The sequence below is a fragment of the Rhinoraja longicauda genome, chromosome 8 (assembly GCF_053455715.1).
Source record: "Rhinoraja longicauda isolate Sanriku21f chromosome 8, sRhiLon1.1, whole genome shotgun sequence".
NCBI lineage: Eukaryota > Metazoa > Chordata > Chondrichthyes > Rajiformes > Arhynchobatidae > Rhinoraja > Rhinoraja longicauda.
Window position 1 is genome coordinate 2,009,164 of NC_135960.1, and position 19,842 is coordinate 2,029,005.

At 51.7% G+C, this 19,842-nt stretch overlaps 1 protein-coding gene across 1 annotated transcript in view; it reads right to left on the reverse strand.

Moving 5' to 3' along the window:
* Window positions 1-19,044, reverse strand: part of LOC144596171 (gap junction gamma-1 protein-like) — a 39,375-nt gene extending 20,331 nt beyond the window's left edge. Inside the window, exon 1 of the mRNA XM_078404352.1 lies at window positions 18,991-19,044. The gene's annotated coding sequence lies outside the window, so the exon portion shown is untranslated. The remainder of the gene's footprint in view (window positions 1-18,990) is intronic.
* Between the last annotated feature and the right edge of the window lie 798 nt (window positions 19,045-19,842).

The following is a 19,842-nucleotide window of genomic DNA, read 5'->3' on the forward strand; positions in this document are numbered from 1 at the left end:
AGGGAGAGAGACAGAGAGACAGAGAGAGAGAGAGAAAGACAGAGAGCAAGAGAGACAGGCAGAGATAGAGAGACATAGCCAGAGAGAAAGACAGAGAGAGAGAGAGAGACAGAGAGAGAGAGAGACAGAGAGAGAGTGACAGAGGTGAAGAGGAAGCTTCACTCTGTGATGTTGTCCTGTTATCTAACATAGAAGATGTCCACAACAAATATTCCCACCTGTGGAGTCAGAGAGTAACACAACGTAGAAACAGGCCCTTCGGCCCAACCTGCCCATGCCGACCAACTCGTCCCATGCCGACCAACTCGTCCCACCTACACTGTCCCACCTGCCCGCGGGCGCTTGGTCCATATTTTGTGTCTTATCTCCGATTGAAACCATCATCTGCAGTTCTTTACTACACGAAGTGGAAAGACTGTACACGATTACAATCGAGCCGTCCACAGTGTCCAGACACAGGATAACGGCAAATTAGTGCACGGTAAAGTCCGATCAAAGATCGTCCGAGGGTCCCCAATGAGGTAGATAGAAAGTGTTTAAGGGTGGTGCAGCGGTAGAGTTGCTGCTTACAGCGAGTGCAGCACCGGAGACCCGGGTTCCATCCCGACCACGGGCGCCGTCTGTACGGAGTTTGTACATTCTCCCCGTGACCTGCGTGGGTTTCTCCGGGCGCTCCGGTTTCCTCCCACACTCCAAAGACGTGCAGGTTTGTAGGTTAATTGACTTGGTGAATGTAAAAATGGTCCCCAGTGGGTGTAGTATAAGAAAATAACTGCAGATGCTGGTACAAAATCGATTTATTCACAAAATGCTGGAGTAACTCAGCAGGTCAGGCAGCATCTCGGGAGAGAAGGGATGGGTGACGTTTCGGGTCGAGACCCTTCTTCAGACTCAAGAAGGGTCTCGACCCGAAACGTCACCCATCCCTTCTCTCCCGAGATGCTGCCTTACCTGCTGAGTTACTCCAGCATTTTGTGAATAAACCCAGTGGGTGTAGGTAGTGTTAGTGTGCGGGGATCGCTGGGCGGCGCGGACCCGGTGGGCCGAAGGGCCTGTTTCCGCGCTGTATCTCTAAACAACAAAACTAAACTAAACTAACAAACAGGCAGCGTAATCAAGGACTAGTCTCGCCCCGCCCGGTCTTCACCCCTCTCCCATCGGGCAAGAGGTACAGAAGTGTGAAAACGCACACCTCCAGATTCAGGGACAGTTCATGGCTGAACAAAACTGAAAACAAGTATCAGCACGATCTCCTGATTCAGACGTGCCAACGATCCATTCTCTCCACACTGTCTAACTCTGACTCAATGACTCTAAAAGCCTTTTTGTTGCGTGCTAACCAGTCAGCGGAAAGACTAAACATGATGACAACCAAGCCGTTTCACAGTGTAGATAACGAACATAGGGGAAACTGAAAGATAAAGTCCTAAAGATTTCCTCTTCTTAACACTCACATCGGGCAGAAGATACAAGAGGATCTTGAGAGCATGTTTCTTTAGAATGTGCACGGGTCCCGACCCGAAACGTCACCTATCCATGTTCTCCACAGATGCTGCCTGACCCGCTGAGTTACTCCAGCACTCTGTGAAACGTCACAATAGAGACAATAGACAATAGGTGCAGGAGGAGGCCCTTCGACCCAGCACCGCCATTCAATGTGATCATGCTGATCATTCTCAATCAGTACCCCGTTCCTGCCTTCTCCCCATACCCCCTGACTCCGCTATCCTTAAGAGCTCCATCTAGCTCTCTCTTGAATGCATTCAGAGAATTGGCCTCCACTGCCTTCTGAGGCAGAGAATTCCACAGATTCACAACTCTCTGACTGAAAACGTTTTTCCTCATCTCAGTTCTAAATGGCCTACCCCTTATTCTTAAACTGTGGCCCCTGGTTCTGGACTCCCCCAACATTGGGAACATGTTTCCTGCCTCTAACGTGTCCAACCCCTTAATAATCTTATACGTTTCGATAAGATCTCCTCTCATCCTGAGTTACTCCAGCACTCTGTGAAACGTCACCTATCCATGTTCTCCACAGATGCTGCCTGACCCGCTGAGTTACTCCAGCCAGAATCTACACTTCATGGTTCCCAGCCACTCATCAGCTTGGGTACAACTTGATTAGATAAGTTTTCAAGAGAGAGTTAGATTTAGCTCTTAGGGCTAAGGGAATCAAGGGGTATGGGGAGAAGGCAGGAACGGTTACTGATTGTGGATGATCAGCCATGATCACAGTGAATGGCGGTGCTGGCTGGAAGAGGGCCGAATGGCCTCCTCCTGCACCTGTTGTCTATGTTTCTATTATAATCATGTTTAGTCTTTCCGTTGACTGAATAGCACACAGCAAAAAAAAGGCTTTTCACTGTACCCAGTACAGGTGACGATAAAGGAAGGGTAAGCTGGAAAGGGTACAGAGAAGATTTACGAGGATGTTGCCAGGACTAGAGGGTGTGAGCTACAGGGAGAGGTTGAGCAGGCTGGGTCTCTATTCCATGGAGCGCAGGAGGATGAGGGGAGATCTTATAGAGGTGGGCAAAATCATGAGAGGAATAGATCGGGTAGATGCACAGAGTCTCTTGTCCAGAGTAGGGAATCGAGGACCAGAGGACATAGGTTCAAGGTGAAGGGGAAAAGATTTAATAGGAATCCGAAGGGGTAACTTTTTCACACAGAGGGTGGTGGGTGTATGGAACGAGCTGCCGGAGGAGGTAGTTGAGGCTGGGACTATCCCATCGTTTAAGAATCAGTTGGACAGGTACATGGATAGGACAGGTTTGGAAAGATATGGGCCAAGCGCGGGCAGGTGGGACTAGTGTAGCTGGGACATTGTTGGCCGGTGTGGGCGAGTTGGGCCGAAGGGCCTGTTTCTACACTGTATCACTCTGTGACTCTAAGGTGTGAAATCAAGAGATGAAAAGGGACGAAGGTCAAGGAAAATGTGGACCATTGTTAGCTGAGGGGAAAGTGAAAACAGAAGGAATCAGAGAGGGAACGAGAGAGAGAAATAACCTGATCTCCGACCTATCTCCATCCAAGGACCCAAACAGTCCTTTCCAGGTGAGACAGTGGTTCACCTGCACGTCCTCCAACCTCGTCTATTGTATCCGCTGCTCCAGGTGTCAACGTCTCTACATCGGCGAGACCAAGCGCAGGCTCAGCGATCGTTTCGCTCAACACCTTCGCTCAGTCCATCTCAACCATCCTGATCTCCGCACTTCAACTCCCCCTCCCACTCCGAGTCTGACCTTTCTGTCCTGGGCCTCCTCCATTGTCAGAGTGAGGCCAGCGCAAATTGGAGGAACAGCAACTCATATTTCACTAGGGTAGTTTACACCCCAGCGGTATGAACATTGACTTCTCTAATTTCAGGTAGTCCCTGCTTTCCCTCTCCATCCCCTCCCCAGTTCTCCCACTAGTCCTCCTGTCTCTGACTACATCCTATCTCTGTCCCGCCCCCTCCCCTGACTTCAGTCCGAAGAAGGGTCTCGACCCAAAACGTCACCCATTCCTTCTCTCCCGAGATGCTGCCTGACCCGCTGAGTTACTCCAGCATTTTGTGTCTACCTTCGGTTTAAACCAGCATCTGCAGTTCCTTCCTATATATTTCATTGTGGACCCTGGACCATTTAGTTTAGATTAGTTTAAAGATACAGCTCGGAAACAGGCCCTTACGGCCCACCGGGTCCACGCCGACCAGCGATCCCCGCACACTAACGTTAATTATTCTACTCCCACTAGGAACAATTTTTGTTTACATTTACCAAGCCCAAATAACCTACAAACCTGCACGTCTTTGGAGCGTGGGAGGAAACCGAAGATCTCAGAGAAAACCCACGCAGGTCACGGGGAGAACGTACAAACTCCGTACAGACGGCGCCCGTAGTCGCGATGGAACCCGGGTCTCCGGCGCTGCGTTCGCTGTAAGGCGGCAACTCTACCGCCGCGCCACCGTGACCCGCCCAGTTTCTTGGCAACTGTAACACTAATACACCAGATCCAGCTCTCTGGTACGTTCCTCTTTGCACTACCTGTTTCTTGTGTATGGCCTGATTGTCCTCACGCACGGTCCGATGTGACTGGGCTGCACACAATGCTTTCCACTGTGTCCCGGCACACGTGACTATCATAGACCAATGCCAATACTCACGCTTAACATTGTCCACGGCAAGGATTTGTGTTGCATTTAGAAAGATTTATACTCACTCTCTCTCTCCCCGTCTCCCTCTTTCCCCGTCTCCCTCTCTCCCTCACTGTTTCTCTCTGTCTCCCTCTCTCTCCCTCACTGTTTCTCTCTGTATGTGTCTCTCCGTTTCTGTCTCTCTCCCTCAGTTTCTCTCTGTCTGTTCTCTCTCACTGTTTCTCTCTCTCTCTCTGTTTCTCTCTCTCTCTCACTCACTGTTTCTCTGTGTGTGTGTGTGTGTGTGTGTGTGTGTGTGTGTGTGTGTGTGTGTGTGTGTGTGTGTGTGTGTGTGCAGGTGAGACCGCACTTGGGAGTACTGTGTGCAGTTTTGATCTCCCAATTTGAAGGACATCCTTGCTATTGAGGCAGTGCAGCGTAGGTTCACCAGATTAATCCCCGGAGTGGCGGGACTGACGTACGATGAAAGACTGGGTCGACTGGGCTTGTATTCACTGGAGTTTAGAAGGATGAGAGGGGATCTTATAGAAATACATTAAATTCTTACTGGATTGGACAGGGTAGATGCAGTTCCTGATGTTTGGGGGAGTCCAGAACACGCGGGTCACGGGGAGAACGTACAAACTCCGTACAGACAGCGCCCGTAGTCGATATGGAACCCGGGTCTCTGGCGCTGTGAGGCAGCAACTCTACTGCTGCGCCACCGTGCCGAACCTTACTGAACTGTAAGCAAATAAAAATAACTTTACTGCACTTTGGTGAATAAAGAAGCATTGGACCATTATTGTCTGAAGTTCTGAGATACTTCATCCTACTCAGCACAAGGTTGTGGGTACAGTTGTGTTTACAGTAGCTTATTGTCCCGTGTACCGAGGTACAGTGAAAAGCTTGTGTTGCGCGCTAACCAGTCAGCGGAAAGACAATACGTGATTACAATCGAGCCGTCCACAGTGTACAGATACAGGGTAAAGGGAATAACGTTCAGTGCAAGGTAAAGCCGGCAAAGTCCGATCAAGGATAGTCCGAGGGTCTCCAATGAGGTGGATGGGGGGTCAGGACCGCTCTCTAGTTGGTGAGAGGACGGTTCAGTTGCCAGATAACAGCCGGGAAGAAACTGCCCCTTTGAATCTGGAGGTGTGCGTTTCCACACTTCTGTACCTCTTGCCCGATGGGAGAGGGGAGAAGAGGGAGTGACCGGGGTGAGACTGGTCCTTGATGATGCTGCTGGCCTTGCCGAGGCAGCGTGAGGTGTAGATGGAGTCGGTGGGAGGGAGGTTGGTTTGTGTGATGGTCTGGGCTGCGTCCACAACTCTGCGGTTTCTCGCGGGTCGTGGATGGAGCTGTTCCCAAACCGTGCCGCCATGCGTCCCGGTAAAACGCTTTCCCCGGCACGGCGGTGGGACAGGAGAAGGAGGTGATCTCATCGGTCTCCCCACCCTGCTCCTTGCCCCCCGGACCCACTGTTGAGCCAGTGACACATGTTACTGTGTGTTCCCAATTCTTATTTTGTTGCCCGTGGCAAAGTTCTGCTTGCGTGACATTGGAACGAGCTACCAGAGGAAGTGGGCAAGGCAGTAACAAGGACAATATTTGCTTTGGTTTAGAAAGAAGGAACTGCAAGCGCTGGTTTATACCAAAGAGCGACACGGAGTGCTGTAGTAACTCAGCGGGTCAGGCAGCATCTGCGGAGAACGTGGATAGGTGACGTTTCACAGAGTGCTGGAGTAACTCAGCGGGTCAGGCAGCATCTGTGGAGAACCTGGATAGGTGACGTTTCACAGAGTGCTGGAGTAACTCAGCAGGTCAGGCAGCATCTCTGGAGAACATGGATAGGTGACGTTTAACAGAGTGCTGGAGTAACTCAGCGGGTCAGGCAGCATCTGTGGAGAACATGGATAGGTGAGTTTCACAGAGTGCTGGAGTAACTCAGCGGGTCAGGCAGCATCTGTGGAGAACCTGGATAGGTGACGTTTCACAGAGTGCTGGAGTAACTCAGCGGGTCAGGCAGCATCTGTGGAGACCCTTCGAAGACCTAGTAAGGGTCTGCCTGACCTGCTGAGTTACTCCAGCATTTTGTGAAATAAATACCAGCTTACACTAATCTCTTCAGCAGTACCACAGACACAAAACGCTGGAGTAACTCAGCGTAGGGGATAGGCAGCTTCAAGACAGGCTTCTCTCCAAATCCGGAATTACTCCAGCATTTTGTGTCCATCTTCATAGTCAACCAGCATCTGCAGTTCCTTCCAACACATTCCCAGTCGAGAAGGGAAAATAGGCACAAAACGTTGTCTTGATCAGTGCGGCTGTCAGAGTGTCACGGGGAGAAGGCAGGAGAATGGGGTTAGGAGGGAGAGATAGATCAGCCACGAATAAATGGTGGAGTAGACTTGATGGGCCGAATGGCCTAATTCTTGCTATTGAGGGCGTGCAGCGTAGGTTTACTAGGTTAATTCCCGGAATGGCGGGACTGTCATACGTTGAAAGACTGGAGCGACTAGGCTTGTATACACTGGAACTTAAAAGGATGATAGGAGATCTTATCGAAACGTATAAGGTTATTAAGGGTTTAGGCACGTTAGAGGCAGGAAACATGTTCCCAATGTTAGGGGAGTCCAGAACAAGGGGCCACAGTTTAAGAATAAGGGGTCGGCCATTCAGAACTGTGATGAGGAAAAACTTTTTCAGTCAGAGAGTTGTGAAACTGTGGAATTCTCTGCCTCAGAAGGCAGTGGAGGCCAATTCTCTGAATGCGTTCAAGAGAGAGCTAGATAGAGCTCTTAAGGATAGCGGAGTCAGGGGGTATGGGGAGAAGGCAGGAACGGGGTACTGATTCGAGAATGATCAACCATGATCACATTGAATGGCGGTGCTGGCTCGAAGGGCCGAATGGCCTCCTCCTGCACCTATTGTCTATTCTGCTCCTATCGCTTACGATCTTGTGAACTCAGCGGGACAGGCAGCATCTCTGGAGAGAAGGAACGGGTGACGTTTCGGGTCGAGACCCTTCCCTCAGACCGACCCGAAACGTCATCCGTTCCTTCTCTCCAGAGACGTAGGCCGAGATACTCCGGCGTTTTGAGCCGATCCTTGACATAAACCAGCATCCCTAGTTCCTTCCTACACATTTCCTCTGCTATACTGCGTTCCAAGTTCTATGAATCACCCAGCTAAGACTTTGCACGCACACTTGCAATGCCTTGATTGATGAGCACAGGGTACAGGACAAATAAAACAGAAGGCTCTCTCTGTGGGGATGTTACAGCTCAAGGCTTGCACAGTAGTCGGGAGGTTTTGCAAGTAACTTGGTCAAAGTCCCGATTGTTTTCATGGTCCCTGCACAATGAGCGGGCAGGTCCGGCCACATTTACAGAGCATTAGGTTTCAGGAATGTGGTAACCCAAGATGAGGTGCCTCTCTCTCTGTAAAGGAGGAGGGTTTCAGAGACAGAACCTTCCGTTAGAAAACACAAGACAAAGACGCAAAATGCCAGAGTAACTCAGGCAGCATCTGTGGAGAACATGGATAGGTGACGTTTCACAGAGTGCTGGAGTAACTCAGCGGGTCAGGCAGCATCTGTGGAGAACATGGATAGGTGACGTTTCACAGAGTGCTGGAGTAACTCAGCGGGTCAGGCAGCATCTGTGGAGAACATGGATAGGTGACGTTTCACAGAGTGCCGGAGTAACTCAGCGGGTCAGGCAGCATCTGTGGAGAACATGGATAGGTGACGTTTCACAGAGTGCTGGAGTAACTCAGCGGGTCAGGCAGCATCTGTGGAGAACATGGATAGGTGACGTTTCACAGGGTGCTGGAGTAACTCATCGGGTCAGGCAGCATCTGTGGGGAACATGGATAGGTGACGTTTCACAGAGCGCTGGAGTAACTCAGCGGAACGGGCAACATAGAGTGATACAATGTGGAACAGGCCCTTCAGCCCAACTCGCCCACACCGGTCAACATCCCAGCTACACTAGTCCCACTTGCCTGCGCTTGGTCCAAACCTGTCCAATCCATTTACCTGTCTAACTGTTTCTTAAATATTGTGATAGTCTCAGCCTCAACTACCTCCTCTGGCAATCTGTTCCATACACCCACCACCCTCTGTGTGAAAAAGTTACCCTTCAGATTCCTATTAAATCTTTTCCCCTTCACCTTGAACCTGTGTCCTCTGGTCCACAATTCCCCTACTCTGGGCAAGAGACTCAGTGCATCTACCCGATCTATTCCTCTGATGATTTTGTACACATCTACACCTCCCAACACTGAAATATTATTCTATTGTCAGTACATTAGACAATTAAGGATCTTGAACAAAAGTGTCACGGTGGCGCAGCGGTAGAGTTGCTGCCTCACAGCGCCAGAGACCCAGGTTCGATCTAGTCTATGGACGCTGTCTGTACGGAGTTTGTACGTTCTCCCTGTGACCTGCGTGGGTTTTCTCTGAGATCTTTAGTTTCCTCCCACACTACAAAGACGTACAGGTTTGTAGGTTAATTGGCTGGGTGTAAATGTAAAATGATCCCTAGAATGTGTAGGATAATGTTAGTGTGCGGGGATCGCTGGTCGGCGCGGACTCGATGGGACGAAGGGCCTGTTTCCACACTGTATCTCTAAATCTAAAACTATCCATGTTCTGCAGAAATGCTGCCTGACCCGCTGAGTTACTCCAGCACTCTGTGAAACGTCACCTATCCATGTTCTCCAGATGCTGCCTGACCCGCTGAGTTACTCCAGCACTCTGTGAAACGTCACCTATCCATGTTCTCCACAGATGCTGCCTGACCCGCTGAGTTACTCCAGCACTCTGTGAAACGTCATGTTCTCCACAGATGCTGCCTGACCCGCTGAGTTACTCCAGCACTCTGTGAAACGTCACCTATCCATGTTCTCCACAGATGCTGACTGACCCGTTGAGTTACTCCAGCACTCGTTACTGAGCACTGGTATAATTGTAAATTACAAAGACATGCAGGTTCGTAGGTTATTTGGCTTGGTATAATAATAAGTTGCCCCTCGTGCCTGTCGGGTAGTGTTAGTGTGCGGGGATCGCTGGTCGGCGCAGACTTGGTGCGCCGAAGGGCCAGTTTCCGCACTGTATCTCTAAACTAAACTAAACCTTTGTGTGTCCTTTCTTTTGACAATTAAACACTCTTGATTCTTGAGTAGTTTATGGGCAGGAAGAAGAAAGGAAAGAAAAAGGTTGTAAAATCTACAGGAAACCAGGTGCGGAGGGGAGGGAGGGAGGGAGGGAGGGAGGTAGGGAGGGAGGGAGGGAAGTTCAAAGCAACTGCAAATACCTAAAACATTGGGAGACAGGGGCAGATGAGGAACAGTTCACAGATAGAAGGAAACAGGCAGAATATCTGTTGTGGGTCCAGTTGCCAACTTCCTCACTCCCAAATAAATTGGTTTGTCCCGTAAGGGACCGCCCTTGTCCTGTATTGGGCCCGGGGAGCGCTGTAGGCCCGGTAACCGCAGTAGGCCCAGACGCTGTAGGCCCGGATGCTAAAGGTCCATGCGCTGTAGGTCCGGAAGCCCGGGCGCCGCCTAACGGAGGTTGCGTAGCAACCCGCTCCCCGGTCCGGGTGTCCGCCATTGGTGGAGCGGGAGCACGTGGCCGCTGGCTGGGTGAGGTCACGTGGGGCGCGGGGCTGTGACGTCACCTTGTCCCTTATTTGGGAGTGAGATAGTTGGCAACCCCTGAGGTTAATTGTCTCCGGTAAAAATTGTAAATTGTCCCCTAGTGTGTGTGGGATAGTGTTAGTGTGCGGGGATCGCTGGTCGGCGCGGACCCGGTGGGCCGAAGGGCCTGTTTCTGCACTGTATCTCTAAACTAAAGCAAACTAAAAAACTCCGGAATACCAGGCTCGCGTGGGCGGGCTCCACCCATTCCCGAGGGATCGTCAGCGGCAGAAAAGCTGATTAAAAGCCGAGGACAATTCATTCAGCGGGGAGGTGGGCGGGTCAAAGCAACAAGCACATTCCTCCCCGGGACCCTGAGGCTAAGAAAACCAGCAGCCGATCGAAAGCCCTCCTCGTGTGGAAGACAGGGAACAGGCTCCAATAATTCCCACGGGAGGCCGGAAAATATCCTGGAGCCCCACTAACGGTCAGCAGTCAGACAGGACTAGTGTAAGGAGGGTTTAATGTGAGAGGGAAAGATTACATAGGACGATAGACACAAGAGTGTGTGTGCATATATATATATATATACACACACACACACACACACACACACACACACACACACACACACACACACACACACATGGGCTTGTACTCACTGGAATTTAGAAGATTGAGGGGGAATCTTATAGAAACTTACAAAATTCTTAAGGGGTTGGACAGACTAGATGCAGGAAGATTGTTCCCGATGTTGGGGAAGTCCAGAACAAGGGGTCACAGTTTAAGGATAAGGGGGAAGTCTTTTAGGACCGAGATGATAAAGGTTTTTTTTCACACAGAGAGTGGTGAATCTGTGGAATTCTCTGCCACAGAAGGTAGTTGAGGCCAGTTGATTGACTATATTTAAGAGGGAGTTAGATGTGGCCCTTGTGGCTAAAGGGATCAGGGGGTATGGAGAGAAGGCAGGTACGGGATACTGAGTTGGATGATCAGCCATGATCATATTGAATGGCGCTGCAAGCTCGAAGGGTCGAATGGCCTACTCCTGCACCTATTTTCTATGTTTCTGTTTCTAGACACAAAATGCTGGAGTAACTCAGCGGGTCGGGCAGCATCTCAGGAGAAGCTTGACCCGCGCTGAGTTACTCCAGCACTTTGTGCCCACCTTCAACTTGAACCAGCATCTGCAGTTATTTTCCTAAATATGTATGAGGTTCACTTGCACCTCTTCCAACCTCACCTACTGTATCTGTTGTTCAAAATGTGGACTCACATATAATATATATATATATATATATATATATACAAGCATACATACACACATATATATATGTGTGTGTTTGTGTCTGTTCGTGTGTGTAAGGTAGACACAAAATGCTGGAGTAACTCAGCGGGACAGGCAGCATCTCTGGAGAGAAGGAATGGGTGACGTTTCAGGTCGAGACCCTTCATAATATATTCCTTTATTCGTCCCACACCGGGGAAATTTACCTGACTCCCCTGACTCTCAGTCTGAAGGGTCTTAACCCAAAACGTCACCATATATATATATAGTGTAAGAAAATAATTGCAGATGTTGGTACAAATCAAAGGTATTTATTCACAAAATGCTGGAGTAACTCAGCGGGTCAGGCAGCATCTCAGGAGAGAAAGAATGGGTGACGTTTTGGGTCGAGACCCTTCTTCAGACTGAAGTCAGGGGGGGGCGGGATAAAGGAAGGATATAGGTGGAGACAGGTAGATAGAGGGAGAACTGGGAAGGGGGTGGGGATATATATATATATATAAATAAAAAAGGTCATACGTGATAGCAGAATTAGGCCATTCGGCCCATCAAGTCTACTCCGCCATTCAATCACGGCTGATCTATCTCTCCCTCCTAACCCCATTCTCCTGCCTTCTCCCCATATCCCCTGACACCCGCACTAATAAAGAATCTATCTATCTCTGCCTTAAAAATACCCACTGACTTGTGGCCTCCACAGCCGTCTGTGGCAAAGAATCCCACAGATTCACCGCCATCTGACTAAAGAAATTCCTCCTCATCTCCTTCCTAAAGGAACGTCCTTTAATTCTGAGGCTGTGCCCTCTGGTCCTAGACTCTCCCACTAGTGGAAACATCCTCTCCACATCCACTCTATCCAGGCCGCCCACTGTTCTGGGTGAACCCTGAGGGCCCCGGATAAAGAACCAAATGGCAGAACAGTAGCCGGGGAATTCCAATCCCGTTAATAGAATCAATGTGGGACAACAGTAAGTCAGTGTTGTTCCTGAAGTGTTGCGTGGTCATTAAATCCCATCTGGTTCACGACTGACCTTTCAGGAGGAAAAGAGCAACCATTGTTACAGCCTCCCCCCTCTCTCCGTCCCTCCCCCACCCAAGTCATTGTACTAGTTTCACTAGTTGGCACGCTGAGTTTCACTTGTCTGTATAGCTCGTTATCACCTATCCCACAGCCAACAATGGACCATTGTAGGCTCCACCTTTCTCTTGATCATAGTTGCTTTTTGCGTATCTTTAATTCATTTGTTCTACGTACTGTCTATATCTCTCCTCCCCCCCCCCCCCCAACCCCGACTCTCAGTCTGAAGAAGGGTCTCGACCCGAAACGTCACCTATTCCTTCTCTCCAGAGACGCTGCCTGACCCGCTGAGTTACTCCAGCATTTTGGGCGGTCACGGTGGCGCGGCGGTAGAGTTGCCGCCTTACAGTGAATGCAGCGCCAGAGAACCTGGGTTCCATCCCGACTACGGGCGCCGTCTGTACGGAGTTTTTACGTTCTCCCCGTGACCTGCGTGGGCTTTCTCCGAGATCTTTGGTTTCCTCCCACACTCCAAAGACGTGCAGGTTTGTAGGTTAATTGGCTTGGTATAAATGTAAAAATTGTGCCTAGTGGGTGTGGGATAGTGTTAGTGTGCGGGGATCGCTGGGCGGCGCGGACCTGGTGGGCCGAAGGGCCTGTTTCTGCGCTGTATCTCCAAACTAAACTAAAGTTGCTTTTTGCATCTCTTTAATTCATTTGTTCTACGTTCTGTTTAATCTCTCCATTCTCTCCCGATTCTCAGTCTGAAGAAGGATCTCGACCCGAAACGTCACCCATTCCTTCTCTCCAGAGACGCTGCCTGACCTGCTGAGTTACTCCAGTATTTTGTGTCTGTATTTGGTTTAAACCAGTATCTGCAGTTCCTTCCTACACAATGTGACTTATAATGTGCACACATGCAAATATACCAAGGCAGGCCACTCTGTCCCTCTAGCTAGGGGTTGCCAACTTTCTCTCTCCCAAATAAGGGACAAAAGGTGTCGTCACCACCCAGCCAGCGGGCACGTGCTCCCGCTCCACCAACGGAGGCTGCCCGGGCCAGGAGGCGGGTTGCTACGCAACCTCCGTTAGGCGAACGCACTCGGCCTCGCTCCCCGAACACACTCCGTTAGCCTACACTGTCCAGGCCTAAAGCAGCCCCCGGGCCTACAGTGTCTGGGCCTACAGCGGCCCCCGGGCCTAGAGTGTCCGGGCCTACAGCGGCCCCCGGGCCTAGAGTGTCCGGGCCTACAGCGGCCCCCGGGCCTACAGCGTCCGGACCTACAGCGTCCGGGCCTACAGCGGCCCCCGGGCCTACAGTGTCCGGGCCTACAGCAGCCCCCGGGCCTACGGTGTCCGGGCCTACAGTGTCCGGGCCTACAGCAGCCCCCGGGCCTACAGTGTCCGGGCCTGTAGCGCCCCCCCCGGACCTAATACGGGACAAGGGCGGTCCCGTACAGGACAAACCAATTTAGCCCAAAATACGAGATGTCCCACCTAATACGGGACAGTTAGCAGCCCTACCTCTAGTCAACCCTATAATTTAATAAGAGATATGATTTAATATGCTTTAACAGGACGTGAAGCGGTACTCATGTACATTCATGGTGCCAAAGTAGACATGGTTGAAAGCTTCATGCATCTAGCAGTCAATATCAACACCAACTTGTCCTGCACCATCCATATCAAACCAATAGCCAAGAAAGCACACACCAACCCCTTTGAGCCTGTACGCACCGCCATTCAATATGATCATGGCTGATCATCCAACTCAGTATCCCGTACCTGCCTTCTCTCCATACCCCCTGATCCCTTTAGCTACAAGGGCCACATCTAACTCCCTCTTAAATATAGCCAATCAACTGGCCTCAACTACCTTCTGTGGCAGAGAATTCCACTGATTCACCGCTCTGTGTGAAAAAAACTTTCTCATCTCGGTCCTAAAAGACTTCCCCCTTATCCTTAAACTGTGACCCCTTGTTGTTTCTTTTTTTTCCTAATCAGATGTGCAGCACTTTGGTCAATGTGGGTTGTTTTTAAATGTGCTATACAAATAAATTTGACTTGACTTGACTTGACTTCCCCAATATCGGGAACAATCTTCCTGCAACTAGCCTGTCCAACCCCTTAAGAATTTTGTAAGTTTCTATAAGATCCCCCCTCAATCTTCTAAATTCCAGAGAGTACAAGCCGAGTCTATCCAGTCTTTCTTCATATGAAAGTCCTTGGTTTGGGAACAGCTCCATCAAAGGTTGCAAGAGATTGCAGAGAGTTGTGGACCCATCCCAGACCATCACACAAACCAACCTGGTAACATTACAACAGGACTGGACAAGCTAGATGCAGGAAAAACGTTCCCAATGTCGGGGGAGTCCAGAACCAGAGGCCACACAGTCTGAGAATAAAGGGGAGGCCATTTAAAACTGAGGTGAGAAGAAACTTTTTCACCCAGAGAGTTGTGAATTTGTGGAATTCTCTGCCACAGAGGGCAGTGGAGGCCAAATCACTGGATGGATTTAAGAGAGAGTTAGATAGAGTTCTAGGGGCTAGTGGAATCAAGGGATATGGGGAGAAGGCAGGCACGGGTTACTGATTGTGGACGATCAGCCATGATCACAATGAATGGCGTTGCTGGCTCGAAGGGCCGAATGGCCTCCTCCTGCACCTATTTTCTATGTTTCTATGTTTCTAAACCAACCTCCCTCCCACCGACTCCATCTACACCTCACGCTGCCTCGGCAAGGCCAGCAGCATCATCAAGGACCAGTCTCACCCCGGCCACTCCCTCTTCTCCCCTCTCCCATCGGGCAAGAGGTACAGAAGTGTGGAAACGCACACCTCCAGATTCAGGGGCAGTTTCTTCCCGGCTGTTATCAGGCAACTGAACCGTCCTGTCACCAACTAGAGAGCGGTCCTGACCTCCCATCCACCTCATTGGAGACCCTCGGACTATCATTAATCAGACTTTACTGGACATTATATCATGCACTAAATGTTTTGCATGCTATCGAAACAGATCAAACAATAACATAAATACAATCAGGTCAAACTCAAGTCCAACAGGTGGAGCAAAGGGGGAGATACAGAGTGCAGAATATAGTTCTCAGCATCGTAGCGCATCAGTTCCACAGACAGAGTCCAATGTCCGCAATGGGGTAGAGGTGAATCGGACAGTGCCCTAGCTTATGGAAGGGCCGTTCAGAAGCCTGATTGTATTTAGAAGCTGTTCCTGAGTCTGGTTTAGAAGAAACTGTTCCTGAGTCTGGTGGTTCGCGCTTTCAAGCTTCTGTACCTTCTGCCGGGCGGGAGCGGGGAGAAGAAGGAATGACCGGGGTGGGACACGGACACGGACACGGACACGTCTGGGATCATGGCGGCTGCTTTCCCGAGGCAGCGTGAAGTGTAGACGGAGTCGATGGTGGGGAGTGTGGTGTGTGTGATGGGCTGGGCTACATCTACAATGGTGGGGAGTGTGGTGTGTGTGATGGACTGGGCTGTCTGTACGGCGTTTGTACGTTCTCCCCGCGACCCGCGTGGGTTTTCTCCGGGTGCTCCGGTTTCCTCCCACACTTTAAAGACGTGCAGATTTGCAGGTTAATTGGCTTTGGTAAAATTGTAACTTGTCTCCAGTGTGTGTGTGGATAGTGTTAGTGTGCGGGGATCGCTGGGCGGTGTGTGTGTGGATAGTGTTAGTGTGCGGGGATCGCTGGTCAGTGTGTGTGTGGATAGTGCTAGTGTGCGGGGGGGATCGCTGGTCGGCGTGTGTGTGGATAGTGTTAGTGTGCGGGGATCGCTGGTCGGTGTGTGTGTGGATAGTGTTAGTGTGCGGGGATCGCTGGTCAGTGTGTGTGTGGATAGTGCTAGTGTGCGGGGGGGATCGCTGGTCGGCGTGTGTGTGGATAGTGTTAGTGTGCGGGGATCGCTGGTCGGTGTGTGTGTGGATAGTGTTAGTGTGTGGGGGGGATCGCTGGTCGGTGTGTGTGTGGATAGTGTTAGTGTGCGGGGGGGATCGCTGGTCGGCGTGTGTGTGGATAGTGTTAGTGTGCGGGGATCGCTGGTCGGTGTGTGTGTGGATAGTGTTAGTGTGCGGGGGGGATCGCTGGTCGGCTTGTGTGTGGATAGTGTTAGTGTGCGGGGATCGCTGGTCGGCGAGACTCTGCAGGCCTGAGGGCCAGTTTCGACACTGCATCTCTAAACTAAACTAAGATGGTAATAAATGCTGGCCCATATTGTATCAATGCACCAGTGTTTTATGAATGAACAATTAAATTAATGTTGATTTAATGCGTTGTTAGAATTCCCCTGAACAAATTTTCTAAACACTGTGGTTTTGTCTATTAGCCTAAGACGTGGCCTCAATTCAACCTTGCCTTGCAGCTAATACCCTCTAATCCAGTCGTTCACAGTTGTGAATCTCTACGGAGAGGTGGGACAAACTTGGATTGTTGCTCTGGAACGTTGGAGATTGAGTGTAGACATGACAGAGGTTTATAAAACTAGGAGAGGAATAGACAGGGTGGACAGTCAGAACCTGCCACCCTATCCCATCCCACCTCACCCCATCCCACCCCCATCCCATCCCATTAGGGGTTATGGGGAGAAGGCAGGAGAATGGGGTTTAAGAGGGAGAGATAGATCAGCCATGATTGAATGGTGGAGTAACTTGATGGGCCGAATGGCCTAATTCCACTTCTACTACTATGTCATAAAGTCATAAGTGATAGGAGCAGAATTGGGCCATTCGGCCCATCGAGTCTACCCCGCCATTCAATCACGGCTGATCTATCTCTCCCTCCTAACCCCATTCTCCTGCCTTCTCCCCATAACCCCTGACACCCGCACTGATCAAGAATCTATCTATCTCTGCCTTAAATATACCCACTGACTTGTGGCCTCCACAGCCGTCTGTGGCAAAGAATCCCACAGATTCACCACCCTCTGACTGAAGAAATCCCTAGATAAGACACAAAACGCCGGAGTAACTCAGCGGGACAGGCGGCATCTCTGGAGAGAAGGGATGGGTGACGTTTCGGGTCGAGACCCTTCTTCGAGAAGTTCCCCCCTCATCTCCTTCCCAAATGAGCCTCCTTTAATACTGAGGCTGTGACACGGTTGAGGGTGGGGGGTGAGGGAGGGGGGGAGAAGGAGGGGGAGAGGAGGGGGGGGGGGGGGTGAGGGAGGGGGAGAAAAGCAAGGAGAGGGATGGGGGGGGGGGGGAGATGAGAGGCAAAGACAGACAACTTAGAGGTGGGTCGGGAGAGTGCAAGTCCCTCAACTCTCCCCCCTCCTCCTCCTCCCCTCTCACACCTGAACCACTAACAGGAGAAAGCTGAGAACAAAGGGAGCTGGGGTGGAAGAATCTGGAGCCCCGGGCTTTGGGAAGAGAGAGAGAGAGAGAGAGAGAGAGAGATAGAGAGAGAGAGAGAGAGATAGAGAAAGAGATAGATAGAGAGAACAAGCTCAGGATTGTTCACACTTTTCCAATTTCTCCCAGTCTTGCAAACTCTCCCAACATCCCAGCAAAGGGGAATAGCAGCCCTCCCTCCTCTCTCTCCTTCTCCTCCCCCCTCCCCCTCTTTTCTCTCTCTTCTCTCTCCCCCCTCTCTCTTTCCCTCCCCCTCTCCCACTTCTCTCCCCCTCCCTCTCTTCTTTCCCCTCTTCTCTCTCTCCTCTCTCTCTTTCCCTCCCCCTCTCCACTCCCCTTCCCTCCCCCACCCTCTCCCCCCCCATCTCCTTCTCTTCCCCCCTCTTTTCTCTCTCCCCTCCTCTCTCTCTTTCCCTCCCCCTCTTCCACTCCTCCCCCTACCTCTCTTCTTTCCCCTCTGCTCTCTCTCTCTCTCTCTCTCTCCCCCTCCCCATCTCCTCTCCCCTCTGCCCCCTCTCTCCACATCCCCTCTCATTCTCTCCCCTCTGCTCTCTCTCCCCCTCTCTCTCTCCCCCTCTCTCTCTCCCCTCTCCCTCTCCTCTGCCCCCCTTTTCCCTCTTCTCTCTCTCTCCCCCTCTCTCCCCCCCCCCCCCAGCCAGGCAGTGCCCGGGGCTGTGCTGTGGGACAGTGGGGGGCTGGAGTCACACACACCAACACACACACACACACACCAACACACACACACACACCAACACACACACACACACACACACCAACACACACACACACACACACACCAACACACACACACACCAACACACCAACACACACACACCAACACACCAACACACACACCAACACACACACACACCAACACACACACACCAACACACACACACCAACACACACCAACACACACCAACACACACACACCAACACACACACACACACACACCAACACACACACACACACACACAAACACACACACACCAACACACACACACCAACACACACACACACCAACACACACACACACACACACACACCAACACACACACACCAACACACACACACACACACCAACACACACACACCAACACACCAACACACACACACCAACACACCAACACACACCCACACACACAGCAGCCAAACTCAGCGGCGCAGCAGCGACTGCGGTGAAACGGCACCAACTTCCCACAAACTTTCACTCTGAGAAGTTGGTCAGACAGCGGGGACACCAGCAACCTCCCCCCTCCCCTCCCCTCCCCTCCCCTCTCCCTCTCCCCTCTCCCTTCCTCTTTTTCTCCCTTCACCCCCTCTCTCTCCCCCCCTCTCTTTCCCTCTCCCCTTCCTAGTCCCCCTCCTCTCTCTCTCCTCCTAGTCCCTCTCTCTCTCCTTCCCTCATTCCTAGTCTCCCTCCCCTCTCTCTCTTCCTTCACACTCTCTCCCCTCTCCCTCTCTCCCCCTCCCTCCCTCCCTCCCTCTCCCTCCCTCTCCCTCCCTCCCTCCTCCTAGTCCCTCTCCCTCCCTCCCTCTCCCCCTCCCCACTCACCGGCTCTGTCCCGCACCCTCCACGTCCCCTCCTTCACTCGCTCCGCTCCGCTCCGGGCAACAAAGACAAAGACAAAGCGCTCAAAAGAAACAAAAAAAACCTGGGGGTGAGGACCACGTGATGGCCGGGACCCTCCTGAAACCTCCCCAAAGTCCTGGGACCCCTCCCCTCCCTCCCCCACCTTCCCTCTCTCCCACCTTCCCTCCCTCCCTCCCCCTTTCTCCCACCTTCTCTCTCTCCCACCTCCCTCCCCCTTTCTCCATCCCCCTCCCCATCTCCCCCACCTTCCCTCCCTCCCTCCCCCACCTTCTCTCTCTCCCACCTCCCTCCCCCTTTCACCTTCCCTCCCTCCCCCTCTATTCCACCTTCTCTCTCTCCCACCTTCCCTCCCTCCCCCTTTCTCCCACCTTCTCTCTCTCCCACCTCCCTCCCCCTCTCTCCCACCTTCCCTCTCACCCCTCTCTCCCTCCCCCTCTCCCATCTTCCCTCCCACTTTCCCTCTCCCACCTCCCCTCCCCATCTCTCCCACCACCCCCTCTCTCCCTCCCTCCCCCTTTCTCCCACCTTCCCTTCTCTCCCTCCCTCCCCCTCTCTCCCTCCCTCCCCCTCTCTCCCTCCCACCTTCCCTCTCTCCTTCCCTCCCCCCTCTCTCCCCTCTCCAAACCCAGGGGGACCTCTTTGATATTTGACACCTGGTCTGTTGCCAGCAAAGCTGTGGCTCTGGGATCTCACACTGATGCTACAGATGTGCACAGCGGGGCAACAGGCCCATCGGCCAGAGACCTACGTTCATCCCCTCCCCATCCCATCCCACTCCAGCCCAGCCCAGCCCATCTCCTAGTTAGATCTAGC